The following is a 15,018-nucleotide window of genomic DNA, read 5'->3' on the forward strand; positions in this document are numbered from 1 at the left end:
GTTTTAGGCTACATTCACATGACTGTGAAAAAAATGCACCTAGAAATTTTGTAGTGCTACAAGATTAAAAAGAACCTTTCATCTGTTTTACTTGTACTTGCGGGGTACCCATGCTGCCACCCAGTTTTTGTTAAACATCGCCCCGCTGCGCCCGCCTGAAGTTCTCACGCTCAGTATGTAAATACTGAGCATCGGAACAGGGAGCAGGAGACGCCAGGGTTTCTCAATGGCCGTCTCCTTCTCCCAGGCTGTGCCGTGATCCAATCACATCGGAGTGAGTCACAGCCAGGGAGTCTTTCCATAGCATCATCACGACGGCATACAAGGAGATTGACCCCTGACCTCTGTAGGGGCAGGAACAGAGAAAGGTTAAATACCCTCCTCCCACCACCAACACCAGTGTTTCCTGTCCCTACAGAGGACAGGGCAGAGAAAGGTCTCCCTGTATGCAGGGAGATGAAGCTAAGGAAATGGAACCTGTTTATTTTTTATTTTCCGTTACCTTTGGAAAACGCCGGCATGCAGCATGGCGTCCCCCTGCCCTCCCGCGGTCCAAGTACTAACGCTGGGCAGGGGGTTCAGGGCTATCTCGTCCTGGTTATTCCGGGGCCTGTCCCTGGCGCAGACTCCCTCCTAGCCTAAGGAAAGGGCGATAGCTGGGTGCGCGCCGGCGCATGGAGCGCATGTTTCTGACGTCACGGCCGGCGACCCGGAAGTGACGTCGCGGCGGCAGCGTGGAGCCCAGTTTAAAACCGAGGCATAAACGCTGGTTACCGCCCGTGTCAGAACGCTCCCAGGATCGGTCCCCACTGGTGCGGAACCCTTGCCTACAGAGAGGACGATGTCAGCATCTGAGCGATCCCCCAGAGCTGAGCCACCGGCGCTGCTACCAACTGTGAGTCCCCTTCGGGGGTATTGTTTGTGCAGGTCAGGGAGTCTGTTGATCCCCCTCTCCTGCTGTAATGGGTGGAAGGGGGAAAAAAGAGAGAGAGGAAGTTATTTCCAGGGGCAGCTAGCTCGCCTCTGCTGTCCCCCTCTTGCTCTCTCTCTCTCTCCCTCTAGTGGTCATACCCTGATGCCCTGCCTTCTCCTCTCTTTTAGGCTAAAGAAGCCCCGAAAAAAATCAAAAAGACACTCAAATGTATCTCCTGCAATAGCAGACTTCCTGACTGCTACCCTAAAAAGTTGTGCAAGTCTTGTATTTCTAATATTGTACGGGATGAAGCACCCTCCTTAAAAGAGGAATTGAAAACCATGATTCAGGAAGAGATCCGTTCATCCCTGGCCCACCTGTCCACTAATCCCCCCGACTTGCCGCAACCTAAGAGGAAGCGGGCTAGGTCTCCGTCCCCTTCGGACCTAGAAGTTATGGCGGATGAAAGTGCCCACTCCGTTAAGTCATGGGAAGAGGGGGAGAGAGTCTCTGATACAGACTCAGTGGATGACAGTCGTAGATATTACTTTTCTACAGAAGAAATGTCCGACCTATTAAAGGCAGTAAGGTCGACCATGGGCGTGGAGGAAGTGCAACGTACCCATTCAGTACAAGAAGAAATGTTTGGGGGCCTAAGAGTCAAGAAAACTCGTGTGTTCCCCATTAACGAGAGTATTAGGGATATGGTCCTTGATGAGTGGGCAGATCCAGAAAGACGTCTGGGACTCCCGGCTGCGTTCAAAAATAGGTTGCTTTTTGATCCAGAGGAATCTAAAATTTTTAATGAAATTCCCAAGATCGATGTACAGGTGGCCAAAGTGAACAAAAAAACATCTCTCCCATTTGAAGATACCTCCCAACTTAAAGATTCAATGGATCGTAAAGCGGACAGTCTTCTCAGGAAATCCTGGGAGGCGTCCATGTTCAATATTAAAACCAATATTGCGGCTACCTCAGTCGCCCGATCCATGTATCTTTGGTTGGGAGAATTGGAAACTCATATTAAGGATAGAACATCTAGGGAACAAATTCTTAGTTCTCTCCCTCTTTTAAAATCCGCCACGGCCTTCCTGGCGGATGCCTCTGCCGAATCAGTCCGATTCTCAGCCAGAGACGCGGCACTTTCCAATGCAGCCAGAAGAGCCCTCTGGATGAAGTGCTGGTCAGGGGACAAGACGTCTAAATTGAAGCTCTGTTCCATACCCTTTTCTGGAGAATATGTGTTTGGCCCGGTGCTAGATAAGATTCTAGAGAAGGCCGCGGACAGAAAGAAGGGGTTTCCGGAAGATCGCCCCTCCAGACGCCGGTATCCTTTTCGCCCCTCCTCGGGTCAAGAAAAAAGCTACAGGGGGAAAGGGAAATCAGGACGTTGGAGCTATCCAAAAGGGGGAAGAGGAAGAGGCCAATCCTTCTCCCACCCAAAATCCTCCGATAAGCAATGACGTCGGGGTGGGGGGAAGACTCTCAAGATTCCTGGGGTCATGGGAATCCATCTCCCAGAACCCCTGGATTTCCAAGGTAGTCGGGGCAGGCTACCAAATAGAGTGGTCTTCAAGACCCCCAAACAAATTTTCACTGACACGGTTCCAAATGAACCTTTGGCAAGGAGTCCAGAAACTTCACTTAATGAATGTAATCTCACCGGTCCCGCCTCCAGAAAGAGGCAGGGGTTTCTATTCAACCCTATTTCTAATCAGGAAGAAAGAAGGCGCTTTTCGGACTATCATAAACCTGAAACCACTAAACAGATTCATCCGTTATCAAAAATTCAGGATGGAGACCCTAGCATCTACAATCCCTCTGCTAAGCAAAGACGTCTTCATGTGCACAATAGACCTACAAGACGCTTATTACCACATTCCCATTCACACCGACTCACAAAAGTTTCTCCGGTTTGCAATCCAGGATATATCAGGAAACGTCCATCACTACCAGTTCAGGGCCCTTCCCTTCGGGATTTCATCTGCGCCAAGAATATTTACCAAAGTAGTGGTAGAGATGGTCGCCTTTGCCCGAAGACAGGGACTTATGATAATCCCTTATTTGGACGATTTCCTTCTAGTCAGCGAAAGTCTCAGCCAAATCAGTTCGAACCTGAAGCTTTTTCTCTCCATCCTAGACGATCTGGGGTGGATCGTGAACAAAGGAAAGTCCGTCCTCACCCCCTCAAGGGAAGTTCGTTTCTTAGGGATGATCCTAGACTCCCGAAGGCAAGCGGTATTCCTACCTCGAGACAAAATATCAGTTCTCCAACAAAAGATCAGGTCCTTTCAAAAAAGAAGATCCTGCTCTATCAGAGAGGCGATGAGTCTGCTGGGCCTGCTAACATCCTGTATTCAGGCAGTTCCCTGGTGTCAAATACACTTCAGACCCCTACAGTCCTGGATCCTGAGTGTCTGGGACAAGTGCCAATCCTCTCTAGATCATCAAGTAAGTCCACCAACTCAGATTCTGCAGTCCCTAAATTGGTGGAAAGACCACGGAAACTTATCTCGGGGAAATCCGTGGCAGAAAACTCCCCAGGTCCAGGTAATAACAGACGCAAGTCTGTCCGGCTGGGGTGCAAAGGTGGGGGATCGTATGTTCCAGGGCACTTGGCCAGATTCGATCAGATCCCAGTCATCGAACTTCAGGGAACTGAGAGCAGTCTGGGAGGTGTTAAAGGTAGCAGAGGAAATGTTGTGTCATCATCACATAAAAGTGCTGTCGGACAACACTACGGCCATTGCCTACCTCTCCCATCAAGGGGGAACGCGGTCCGTAACCCTACAAGCACTGTCAACAAAAATCTTTGCTTGGGCAGAACAGAATGTGGCCTCGATATCGGCAGTTCATCTGAAGGGAATACTAAATCAGGAAGCGGATTTTCTCAGTCGCCACAGAATCGACCATACAGAATGGTCTCTAAGTCCAGAAATATTCGGGCTAGTAGTAAGGAAATGGGGTATGCCCGACGTGGATCTGTTTGCCACCAGGGCAAACTCAAAGGTGGAAACATTCTGTTCCCTAAACCCCAGGGACAGACCTCATGCCTTAGACGCCTTCGCCATTCGTTGGCATTGGAATCTGTGCTATGCCTTCCCTCCACTTCCTCTAATTCCGAAGGTGGTACAAAAAATTCTTCAAGACAAGGCCACGGTGATTGTGATCGCTCCCCTATGGCCAAAGAGAAGCTGGTTCTCATCCCTCCAAAAATTTTCCCTACAAGATCCATGGCTCCTTCCTGTGCGGGGGGATCTACTCCAGCAGGGTCCAGTTCTACACCCAAACCCACAGTTTCTGAAATTGGCGGCTTGGATCCTGAGTCCCAAACCCTGAAGCTTCAGGGCCTGTCAGACGGAGTTATTGCTACTTTGAAAGCCTCCAGAAAGAAGGTAACGTCAGCAATTTACCTTAAGATATGGAAACGTTTTTGTTCCTGGAGTGGGGACGAATCGCCACATTTGCGTAAACCCAACATCCAAAGAATACTGGATTTCCTACAGCAAGGTCTGGACCTGGGACTTAGACCCTCTACCTTGAAAGTCCAAATTTCAGCCCTAGGTTGTTTCTTTGACCAAGATATAGCCGGCCATCGTTGGATCAAAAGATTCATTAAGGCGGCGACGAGGCTCCGCCCAACGATCACCGCCCGTGTCCCTTCCTGGGATCTGAACGTCGTTCTTACAGGCCTTACTTTACCACCCTTTGAACCCATGTCTGACTGTCCAATAAAATTATGGTCCTTGAAAACGGCCTTCTTAATTGCGATAACTTCGGCCCGCAGAGTAGGGGAATTACAAGCCCTATCAATCAGGGAACCCTACCTCCGTATTCTAGATGATAGGAATATTCTCCGTTTGGATCCTGGATTTCTCCCCAAAGTCGTATCCAATTTTCATCGGAGCCAGGAGGTTACCCTACCTTCTTTTTGCCAGCACCCCTCTAATGATAAAGAATCGGCGTTTCACTCTCTGGACGTTAGACGGGCAGTCCTAAACTATATCACGGTGACTGAGAAGTTTAGAAAATCTGACAATCTTCTAGTCCTGTTTGGAGGAAGATTTAAGGGCCAAAAAGCCTCCCGGTCCTCTATAGCTAGATGGCTCAAAGAAGCCATTAGTCTTTGTTACCAGATACAAAACCTTACATGTCCAGTCAACATTAGGGCCCATTCCACTCGAGCCATGTCTTCCTCTCAGGCGGAGAGAGCTGGGGCTTCTCTGGAGGAAATCTGTCGTGCTGCCACTTGGTCCAGCATTCATACATTTATAAAGCACTATCGCCTGGATCTTTCCAGATCTTCTGATCTGTCCTTCGGGCGGAAAGTCCTCCAGGCTGTAGCCCCCCCTTAACTGATATATTTTTTATATCTCCTTGTATGCCGTCGTGATGATGCTATGGAAAAACCGGAATTAGTCTTACCGGTAATTCTGTTTCCATGAGATCATCACGACGGCACGTTATTCCCTCCCTATGATTTAAATCATTTTGACCTAGTAGGTCTCTAGAAGGTATGAAGTAATACCTTTGTTTCACTATTTTCCACCACCGGGTTGCTCTGTGTGATTTTGGAAACACTGGTGTTGGTGGTGGGAGGAGGGTATTTAACCTTTCTCTGTTCCTGCCCCTACAGAGGTCAGGGGTCAATCTCCGTGATGATCTCATGGAAACAGAATTACCGGTAAGACTAATTCCGGTTTTTTCCCTCCCTGGCTGTGACGCTCTCCGATGTGATTGAAACACGGCACAGCCTGGGAGAAGGAGACGGCCATTGAGAAACCCTGGCGTCTCCTGCTCCCTGTTCCGATGCTCAGTATTTACATACTGAGCACGAGAACTTTAGGGGCGATGTTAAAAAACAAAATGGGTGGCAGCATCAGTTCCCCGCAAGTACAAGTATTTAGCTCCTATAAGCAAAACAGATGATAGGTCCTCTTTAATTTTATGATTTAAAGGGAACCTGTCACCTGGATTTTGGGTATAGAGCTGAGGACATGCGCAGTGTCGGCATAGTGTTCCTCCCCTGTGCTGGCAGCAGCCTCAGGGAACGAACTGCGCATGCGCTAGCTCGCTCATCGTGAGATTACTGCGCTCTAGCTTTGTGACGTCGGGGAGCAAGGAGGAGATTCTTAGGATGCTGGGGGTAATAAAAAATTTAGCATCGCCACTGGGTTATTCAATAAAATATATCTGTATAGCACCACCAGCTGCTTGCTCTTTTTCTTATTTCTTTGTCCTGCTCACTGAGAAGGCCCCACATGCTCAGTTAAATCCTTCAACTGCCTTATGAGCTGTCATAGGGAGACACTCCCCCTGAGCTGTCAGCTTGATATAAATCTAGTAGAGCAATGAATGGGGAGATCTCTGGATCCATGTGAGGTACAGGGCTGGTTCTAGCTTTGTTAGAAAGAGGTTATCATATACTATATATTGTCTGATTTTCATTTTTTACATTCGTCATGGGATAACCCCTTTAATGTGTTCCCTCTACTACTGCTGTATTGAGGAGAATGCAGTTCTCTGTACGGCACATGGGGGATTTGCTAGCTTTTTGGGGAAGGCTGCTATTCCAAAGGCCAAAAACGAGCATGACGTTTTTGAGTTTCTACAAACTATGCTATGTTACAAGGTTCAAAAATGGCACCCTGATGTATGACGAGGAACATTGAACAACTGGATGCAGAACAAAATGTCCCAGTTGCAAAATTTAGGCTACTTTCACACTAGCGTTCGGGTGTCCGCTCGTGCGCTCCGTTTGCAGGGGCTCACGAGCGGTCCCGAACGCATCCGTCTGGCCCCAATGCATTCTCAGTGGAGGCGGATCCACTGAGAATGCATCCGCCTGCCAGCGCTCAGCCTCCGCTCAGTGAGCGGACACCTGAACGCTGCTTGCAGCGTTCGGGTGTCCGCCTGGCCGTGCGGATCCGTCCAGACTTACAATGTAAGTCAATGGGGGCGGATCCGCTTGAAGATGACACCATATGGCTCAATCTTCAAGCGGATCCGTTCCCCATTGACTTACAATGTAAAGTCTGAACGGATCCGCTCAGACAACTTTCACACTTAGAAAATTTTCTAAGTTTTAATGCAGACGCATCCGTTCTGAACGGATGCAAACGTCTGCATTATTGGAGCGGATCCGTCTGATGAAACATCAGACGGATCCGCTCCGAACGCTAGTGTGAAAGTAGCCTTAGATAGATGATTGTACAGTGTAGGCATGATCCGACGTTGACTGGTCAAGTTTTTCAGAATGGAGAGTGTTAGATACAATTGTGGTGCAAGAAACAATTGTAAGCTGAAAACACAATAACAAAATTGGTGCACTATTATCTACTCCATATCTTCACCGACATTAGCTATATATATATTATTGGCTGATCATCCTCATCTGCTTCTGCTGTGATCTGTGTAGACACTCAGATTTCAACAAACTCTCTTTAAAAAAAAAGCCTGAACTGTGGTTTTGTGAAGTATTTTCTTTCCTGTGGGCAATAAAACTCAGGGAATATCTCTCATTATGTTTCTGTTCCAGAGTGCGATGTCATGAAGGCTCTGAACTCGTAGAAGGATCTGCTTCCATATTTGCTTGATGTGATGCTACCTCTTAGTATTCTTTCCTCATCATGTTTTTCTTGATTTTTCTGTTGTTGTGGCTGCACTGTCTAGCTTCCAGCTGGGATATACAGACAAGAGACTGCTTTATGAGCTGCAGGAATGCTCTCGGAATCAGCAGCCAAATAATTCCCTTCTCCTCTCTGCTTCATTTCAAGTAAATGTTCTTGTTCTGTAGTGCTGTGATGGCTCTTCTGTGTCTCATACGCCCTCCACCCATTTATAAAACAGCCGCATAGCCAAAACAGCGTCCTGGGTGTCTTCCCGTCGGTGCATATGCTTTTGGAAATTGGCAAATTCTGGAACAGTCAGCATTTAAAGGGACCTACAGCTGTTTCTAAATGGTCTGTTATATGATGAGTACTTGTTAAAGGTGCATGTCTGATTGTCAATTCATTTTTAGGTATGATCTGACCTAGACACATTACTGTGACTATAGTTACGTGGATCCATCTTTAAAGTTGGCTTTCATTGGGCTGAGCAGAGCCAATAAAAGCCAAAGGGGTACAGCGCTATAGTTTGGGGGGGGGGGGAGGGTCTAATTTTTCACAAAGATCCAGCCAATCAGCTTTCTGGTAAAACACCTGACTCACCGAAGTGCTAGAGCTGATTGGCTGTCTAGTAGCACCTCCCTACAGTACAGAACTACTTGTTACATACTGCTTTTTACATGAGTCAGCTTGAGCGGCTCCTTTGGACACCAGATGAAGTCGGCTCCCATCTTTAACATAGAAAGTGATTTTCATCTTCCAGCAGCGCTTTCTGAATTTTTTTATGTAACTTTTATTTAACTTTTTTATTATTTTAGGATGATGTTTTGGAGGTTCTGAATTAAGTACTAGTTCTCTAGTTGTAGTTTCAGGTTACAGTGTTTTAAAGTGATTCTTTACCTACTCCTTACTGATTAACTATCCTCTAGATAGGTCATCAGCATCTGACCGGTGAGGGACCTCCACCGTTTAGCCGTTTTAGAAGGCAGTGGCGCTTCCTGCAGGCCAGTGACGTCAGCACTATATCAAGTGGCCTGTGTGCAGTTCAGCCCCATTTCACTTCAATGGATGGATGAGCTGCGCCTAGGCCACGTGACATAGTCGTGAAGTCACTGGCCTGCGGGAAGCAGTGAGAAGGCTGCGGGGCTACTCCGAGCAGCACAGCCTCCTCAAACAGAGGGTGTTTGACTCTGCCAATCAGGCGCTGATGACCTATCCAAAGGATAGATCGTTTGTAAGAAAAAGTAAAAAATTTTATCACTGGGTGTAGAAACCACGTGACCAAAAACTGCACACTACTGCAAAGTGTAGTAAACCTAGCGTAACTCGCAATGTAACACATTATTATTGTAACTTGTATATTGTATCATTCATCAGTCAACTTTACAAGTGTGCCCTATGATGTGCTTCGAGGGTAAATTCTATACGTGGAATTTGATTGTGATATAATATAAATTGTAAAATGTGTTGATCGCCTGCGTGTCAGATCCAAACCATTGAGTATTAATACAGCATATTGTTATTGTTAGTTATGTGGTCTAAGCAGCTTAACCCGACGGCTGGTTCTTAAGAGTTGCTGAGTCTGAGGTTTTGACACTGGAAAATTGTTGAGGATAGCAGTTCAGAAAAGACACTGAAAGGCTTCATGTGCACAGACCTGTAGGGAGACACACAAAGTCCAGGTAGCTCAGTAAGACATACACCGCTGCTACTGTATTATGGAGATATTATGCCCTTGAAGTAGTGCATCTAGGCAGAATACATAAGGGCTCATGCACACGACCATTAGATGTTTTGCGGATCTGCAAAACACTGATACCGGCCGTCTGCATTCTGAATTTTAAGAAACAAAACGGCCGTCCGGCCGCCCCTATTAGAACAGTCCTATCCTTGTCCGTAATGCGTGTAATAGGACAAATTCAATTTTTTTGCGGAACAGCTACGCGAACATACAGACACGGAATACACATGGAGTCATTTACATTTTCTTGTGGCCCCATTGAAGTGAAAAAGTTCCAAATAGGGGCCGCAAAAAATATTAATCGGACACGGAAAAAAAATATGTTCATGTGCATGAGCCCTAAGGGTGCATTTACACGTCCGCAAAATGGGTTCCGCAATTTTGTGGAACCGGTGTGGACCCATTAATTTTCAATAGAGCCGGAATCTGCTATCCGCATTTGCGGATCCGCACTTCCGTTTCGCAAAAAAATAGAACATGTCCTATTCCTATCCGCAATTGTGGACAAGAAAAGGCATTTTCTATGAGAGTGCTGCTGATGTGCGGTCTGCAAAATGCGGAACGCACATTGCCGGTGTCCGTGTTTTGCGGATCCGTAAAGAAACATATACGGACGTGTGAATTGACTTTTATACTGTATCCAGTCAAGTATGTTACAATTTTCCAGTTGCCTTCTGTATGAATCAGGTACATAGAGATACATAAAGCACCATAGACTTCTATGGGTTCCATAGAGGTACAAAAAGCCCCACAGACTTGTATGGGTGGCACTATACAGGTTGGCGGGTCAGGCAGCTGCCTATGTGAGAACAGGTCTCCAGCCACTTAATGTAATCAGGAATGTTTCTATTCAGTGATTTAAAAGCAGATCTATAAGTAACAATTAAACATACTGGGAGGAAATTTATCAATGATGCAACTTTTTCTGATTAAGGCTACTTTCACATCTGCGGCGCTGCAATCCGGTCGCCAGTTCCGACATAGAATGCTGGGAATCGTCCCGACACTAACCGCAGTGTGCATCAGTTTGTGTAAAGCCGATTCCCGTCATTTTTGCTGAAATGAGGCCAGATCTCAATCACCCCCCATTATACTTAATAGGTCAGCTGGCATTCCGGTTGCATCTGTCAGAGCCAGAGAAATCCAGCAGGCTGTCCTCTGCCGGAACAGCCTGCCAGAATATATGCTGCTGATGTGAAAGTAGCCGTAGTATTATATACGGAACGATTTTTTCTCTTTTTTTTTTAAAGGGTTTTCCAGGATTTTTTTTTACTGATGACCTATCCTCTACATCAGGCATCCTCAAACTGCGGCCCGCCAGCTGTTGTAAAACTACAACTCCCACAATGCCCTGCTGTAGGCTGATACCTGTAGGCTGTTCAGGCATGCTGGGAGTTGTAGTTTTGCAACAGCTGGAGGGCCGCAGTTTGAGGATGCCTGCTCTACATAGTGTAGCTGCTATGATTGGAATAGCTCTCAGTCCCATTTAACTTGAATAGGGCTGAGCTGCTCCTAGGCCACATCATCGATGATTGTGATGTCACATGGCCTAGGAAAAGCAGAGAGAAGGCTGCGGAGCTCATAGGAGTACCCCTGACTTCTTAAACAGATGATTGGTAGGGGTCCCCGGTGTCAGACCCCCACCGATCAGATACTGATGACCTATTCGGAGGCTAGGTCATCAGTATAAAACTCCCGGAAAATCCCTTTTAAGTAAGATTGGCATGTTTGCCATATGACTGTGTTCAAATTATGGAATTCCTTACTGAATGGAAAAATTAACCTGTTGGGATACTCCTGTTGACACCAGAATGCATATAACGATGGGTTTAATTTGAACCACAGTAAAAAGCAATCATTTCATTGCATGACTACTGTGCCTCTGATCCGTAGTTCTGGTGCAGTATTCCCCATTACCCACCTAGAAACTCATTAGACAAATTCCCATGAAGAACACATCCGATTGATCTTGCTGTTTGCTTCCTTTCAAACTATGTTTGAATTTACGCCAGGTTTTATTGGATGTTCGTTATCACGGGAGTCTGACTATTAGCTGTTAAATACTTTTATCGCAGTGATACCTTTATTGGCGAACCAGACAAATTATATTTCCGACTACGAGCGTTCATAGAACAGAGGCCCATACACATGAATGACTGAGAGAAGAGCACAGCATATAAAAGACATTTGGACAGGGGGTGATACAGCATTGAGATAATTCAGAGCAATGAAACTAAGGATGGACGGGCAGTGGAGGTGGAGGGACAGCTGGTTTTACTCAACGTTTTATACCTCAGGAATGGATAAAAAAAAAGAAAAAAAAGAAATAGTAGTAGTATCTGTCCTTAAAGGGGTTGTCTATTTTTTTTATATTGATGACCTATCCTCAGGATAGGTCATAAATATCAAATTGGCAGAGGCCAGACTCCCGGGACCCCTGCTGATCAGCTGTTCGAAGAGACCTCAGCGCCTGTACAAGCACTGCCTTCTCTTCATTGTTTGCCTGCTCACCATCACAACTACACCTAAGCCGTCCTCGTACGCTTCATTGGGACGGCTCCTTCCTATTCAAGTGAATAGCATTAAACAGCTGATCGGCGGGGGTGCCGGGAGTTTAGCTGTACACCATTTGGATATTAATAATCATTGGAAAACCATGTTCCCACAGCCACACCTGGGTTGTACACGGGTCGCTTGACCCTCAGACCTGGGCAGATTCTCTGCCTGAATGCATAGCTAAAAATCTAGATGGTTGGGACAGGTAGCTTAGTGCAAAGTGTGTCACCTGCTTTTGAGGGTCAAATATGTCTAAATGTGAAACCTCGGGAACTCCATATAAGACATTGGTGGCTTTAGTAGTCTCTATACAGATGAAGTTGAAAACCACAATAAACTTTGTGAGCTATTTGGTCTGTGCTCTGACGTTCACCTCCGCATGTCACATTAGGCCTATGGCTCTGCAGCACAGGAAGGCACAATGACGTCTTTGCTTCTGCCTGTGCTGCCTGGCAGATATCTCGGGCTGCAGGCAGGATACGTGGGCATTACTGGGCACTGTGGGTTCACATTTATTTTGGGTGCCACTAATATGGACTGATGGCAATATCTGATTAGCACAAATATTTTCTGTCAGAGGTGCTGAGCAGCACGACAGGCACAGTATTAGAGGTGGCAGCAGGATGGCATTGTTAGTGCAGCAGACTGGTTAGTTTCTGCTGAGAAGGTGGGGAAGAGGATGATGGAAAAAGGGAGGAGACAAAAAAGGGAGGAGTTGTGGTTAGAAGGAGTCATCATGGCGGTCTGCGTGAAATAGAGGAGATGCCACATTGCCACCTGTGAGTTACTGAATAGAACAGTTGTATATTTACTCTGTGACTATATCTTACCAGTACTGTATTCTCCTGTGTGTTCTGTAGCTCTTGATTGAATTGAAAAAGTAATATCCATCCAGACCTAGCATATAAATTGTGTGATATGTGAGGGAGGGGGGATTCGGTACACATGGCATTGTGGCTTGTGCACCTGATATATTAAAACCATAGCAAAGTCTAGTGGTGTAGTTTTAGTAAGTTTGGCCTACACATTGCTTAGTAGGAGAGAGGTTATCCTCCATGTGTAGACAGACAAGCTGTGGGCCATTGGCCTGGATGATGAGGCAGTCCGTGTTGTGGTGTCTGCGAAGTGTGAGTTCTCCGCTGAATTATCATACATCCCATAAACTTAGACATCTTACTAATAGAAACCAAATGTCCTCTTCAACTTCAGAGAGCTCAGTATATGCATTGAAGGGGTTGGGCACTTTCTATTGTACTGTCGACATGGAGGTCCTGTCCACAAAATGGCTGCTGGAGGGTCATGTGATTAGGCAAATCAACCTTCTCCATTCATATACACTGCACCGGCCATCTGTACTGGTGGGAATTTAGCGCAGGTGAAGTGTGTTTGAATGGGCCCACAAAGATGACGACCGCACACTGTGTGCTGTCCGCATCCGAATGGCCATTCCGTGGCCTCGTTAAAAAAATGTAATCCAAGGTCGACAGAAATCCAAGGTTGACCCTCAGATTTCTGTTGAGGAGCAGAGGAACCCGGGCCTTGCCTGGCTGTACAAACACACAGGAATGATTACTATGTGTGCTTGGGCCCAAGTCCGACTGCTATGTCTGTCATTAATTAGGGCCCGGGCTTCAGTCCACAGCCTGTGCTCTCCCCAGCAGGTGCATCTTCACATATCTGTGTGCCCTCCTACTCCATTCAGCAGGTATGATGTGCTCCATTGTTCATCGGTGGAATAGGGCTAGGTATTACTTTTTTTCTTTTTAACACACAGGGGCCAGTACTGTAATGGGGCACTAAGGGGGATTCACCGTGAAGGAGTGAGCGAAGCGTGGTCCCAACTAGCGGTGGTGGGGAACCTGTTATAGGGGCCTGCCTTTTCTGGATGTGCCCCCGACGCAAATGTTGCGTGTATCAAAATCAATAGGGACGAGGGATTTCTCCAGCATTGTGGGGAAATCCCTAAAAATGAATACTTGCCATTTCCCGTTATTGAGGACAGTATAAACCCTTTTAACCTGCATTATCTGTGTGTTGTAGCCCTGTCCGTGTAAGAGCTGCTTCTAGTGACATCTGCTGGTGGCAGGAAGAATAGCTCTAGACTCTGCATGCCACATGTGCTTCAGGCCTGTTCACATTGTGGTCGAGCCTTTGAGAACTGCATCAGCTTTGTCCTGTTCACATGTGGGTCAGTTTTATGGCTTCTGACTTGCGATGCTTTCCTACGGACCACTCCTGCCCCTTCCTTGAGACAGGATCTCCGGGGAGAGGTTTGAAGCATGTGGACCTGCAGTAAGAGGAGCCATGGTATGACTGTGTGCATGACGCCTAAGTACCCGGCAGAGGCCTACGCTTGTGTATTGGGTTGAAAGGGACAATGCAGGTATGACTGCAAGTACCGCCAATATCCCTCTGCGTGGAATGAAACGGACCCACCAGGGGTCCAGAGGATCTGTCCTCAGGTGGTCCCAGGCTCCGATACCATGATGGGCCCCTAAAACAATAGGGCTCCAAATCTTTTGATTTAAAGGGTTTGTCTCGCTTAAGAAAAAATAATTGAAGAGGCATTGAAAGGTAATAAAATAAAAAATACTCACTGTTCCCCCTCCACATCCCCACTGCAGCCAGGATGTCCTGTATACCGCAGGGGACTGCTGCAGCCAATCACTAGCCTCCACAATATACAGCATAAAGCCTCTTGCACACGACCGTATGGCTTTTTCAGTATTTTGCTGACCGTAAAAAACTGATCCGCCAAAAATACGGATGACGTCCGCGTGCATTCCGTTTTTTTGCGGAACGGAACAGCCAGCCACTGATAGAACAGTACTATCCTTGTCCGTTATGCGGACAATAATAGGACATGTTCTATCTTTGAACGGAAATGGGTAAACGGAAGGCATACAGAGTACATTTTTTTTTGCGGATCCATTGAAATGAATGGTTCCGTATACGGAACACAAACAGAAAAAAATAAGTTTGTGTGCAGGAGGCCTAAGACAGCTGAGGCCAGTGATTGGCTGCAGTGGTGACGAGGAGGATGTCACCACTCCAGCCATGAAAATGAAGCCTGGCGGAGGATGGGAGTGGCAGCGCTGGAGCAGAGGGGGTTCAAACGTATCCATCTTTTTACTCTGACCACCCCTTTAAGAAGAAGAGGTGCACAGTCTAACTCCCAAGGTCACAGGGGTCCTGAAAGC

At 46.8% G+C, this 15,018-nt stretch overlaps 1 protein-coding gene across 3 annotated transcripts in view; it reads left to right on the plus strand.

The window, feature by feature from the left end:
* Positions 1–15,018, plus strand: part of LDLRAD4 (low density lipoprotein receptor class A domain containing 4) — a 388,238-nt gene that overhangs the window by 328,505 nt on the left and 44,715 nt on the right. The window contains exon 1 of one of the 3 annotated variants that reach the window (XM_040433136.1): positions 13,448–13,523. The exons of the other annotated variants lie outside the window; for them this stretch is intronic. The gene's annotated coding sequence lies outside the window, so the exon portion shown is untranslated. Of the gene's footprint in view, positions 1–13,447; positions 13,524–15,018 lie in introns of those variants that run through there. 3 annotated transcript variants of the gene reach the window in all.

This window comes from Bufo bufo, chromosome 5 (genome assembly GCF_905171765.1).
Source record: "Bufo bufo chromosome 5, aBufBuf1.1, whole genome shotgun sequence".
NCBI classification, from domain to species: Eukaryota; Metazoa; Chordata; class Amphibia; order Anura; family Bufonidae; genus Bufo; species Bufo bufo.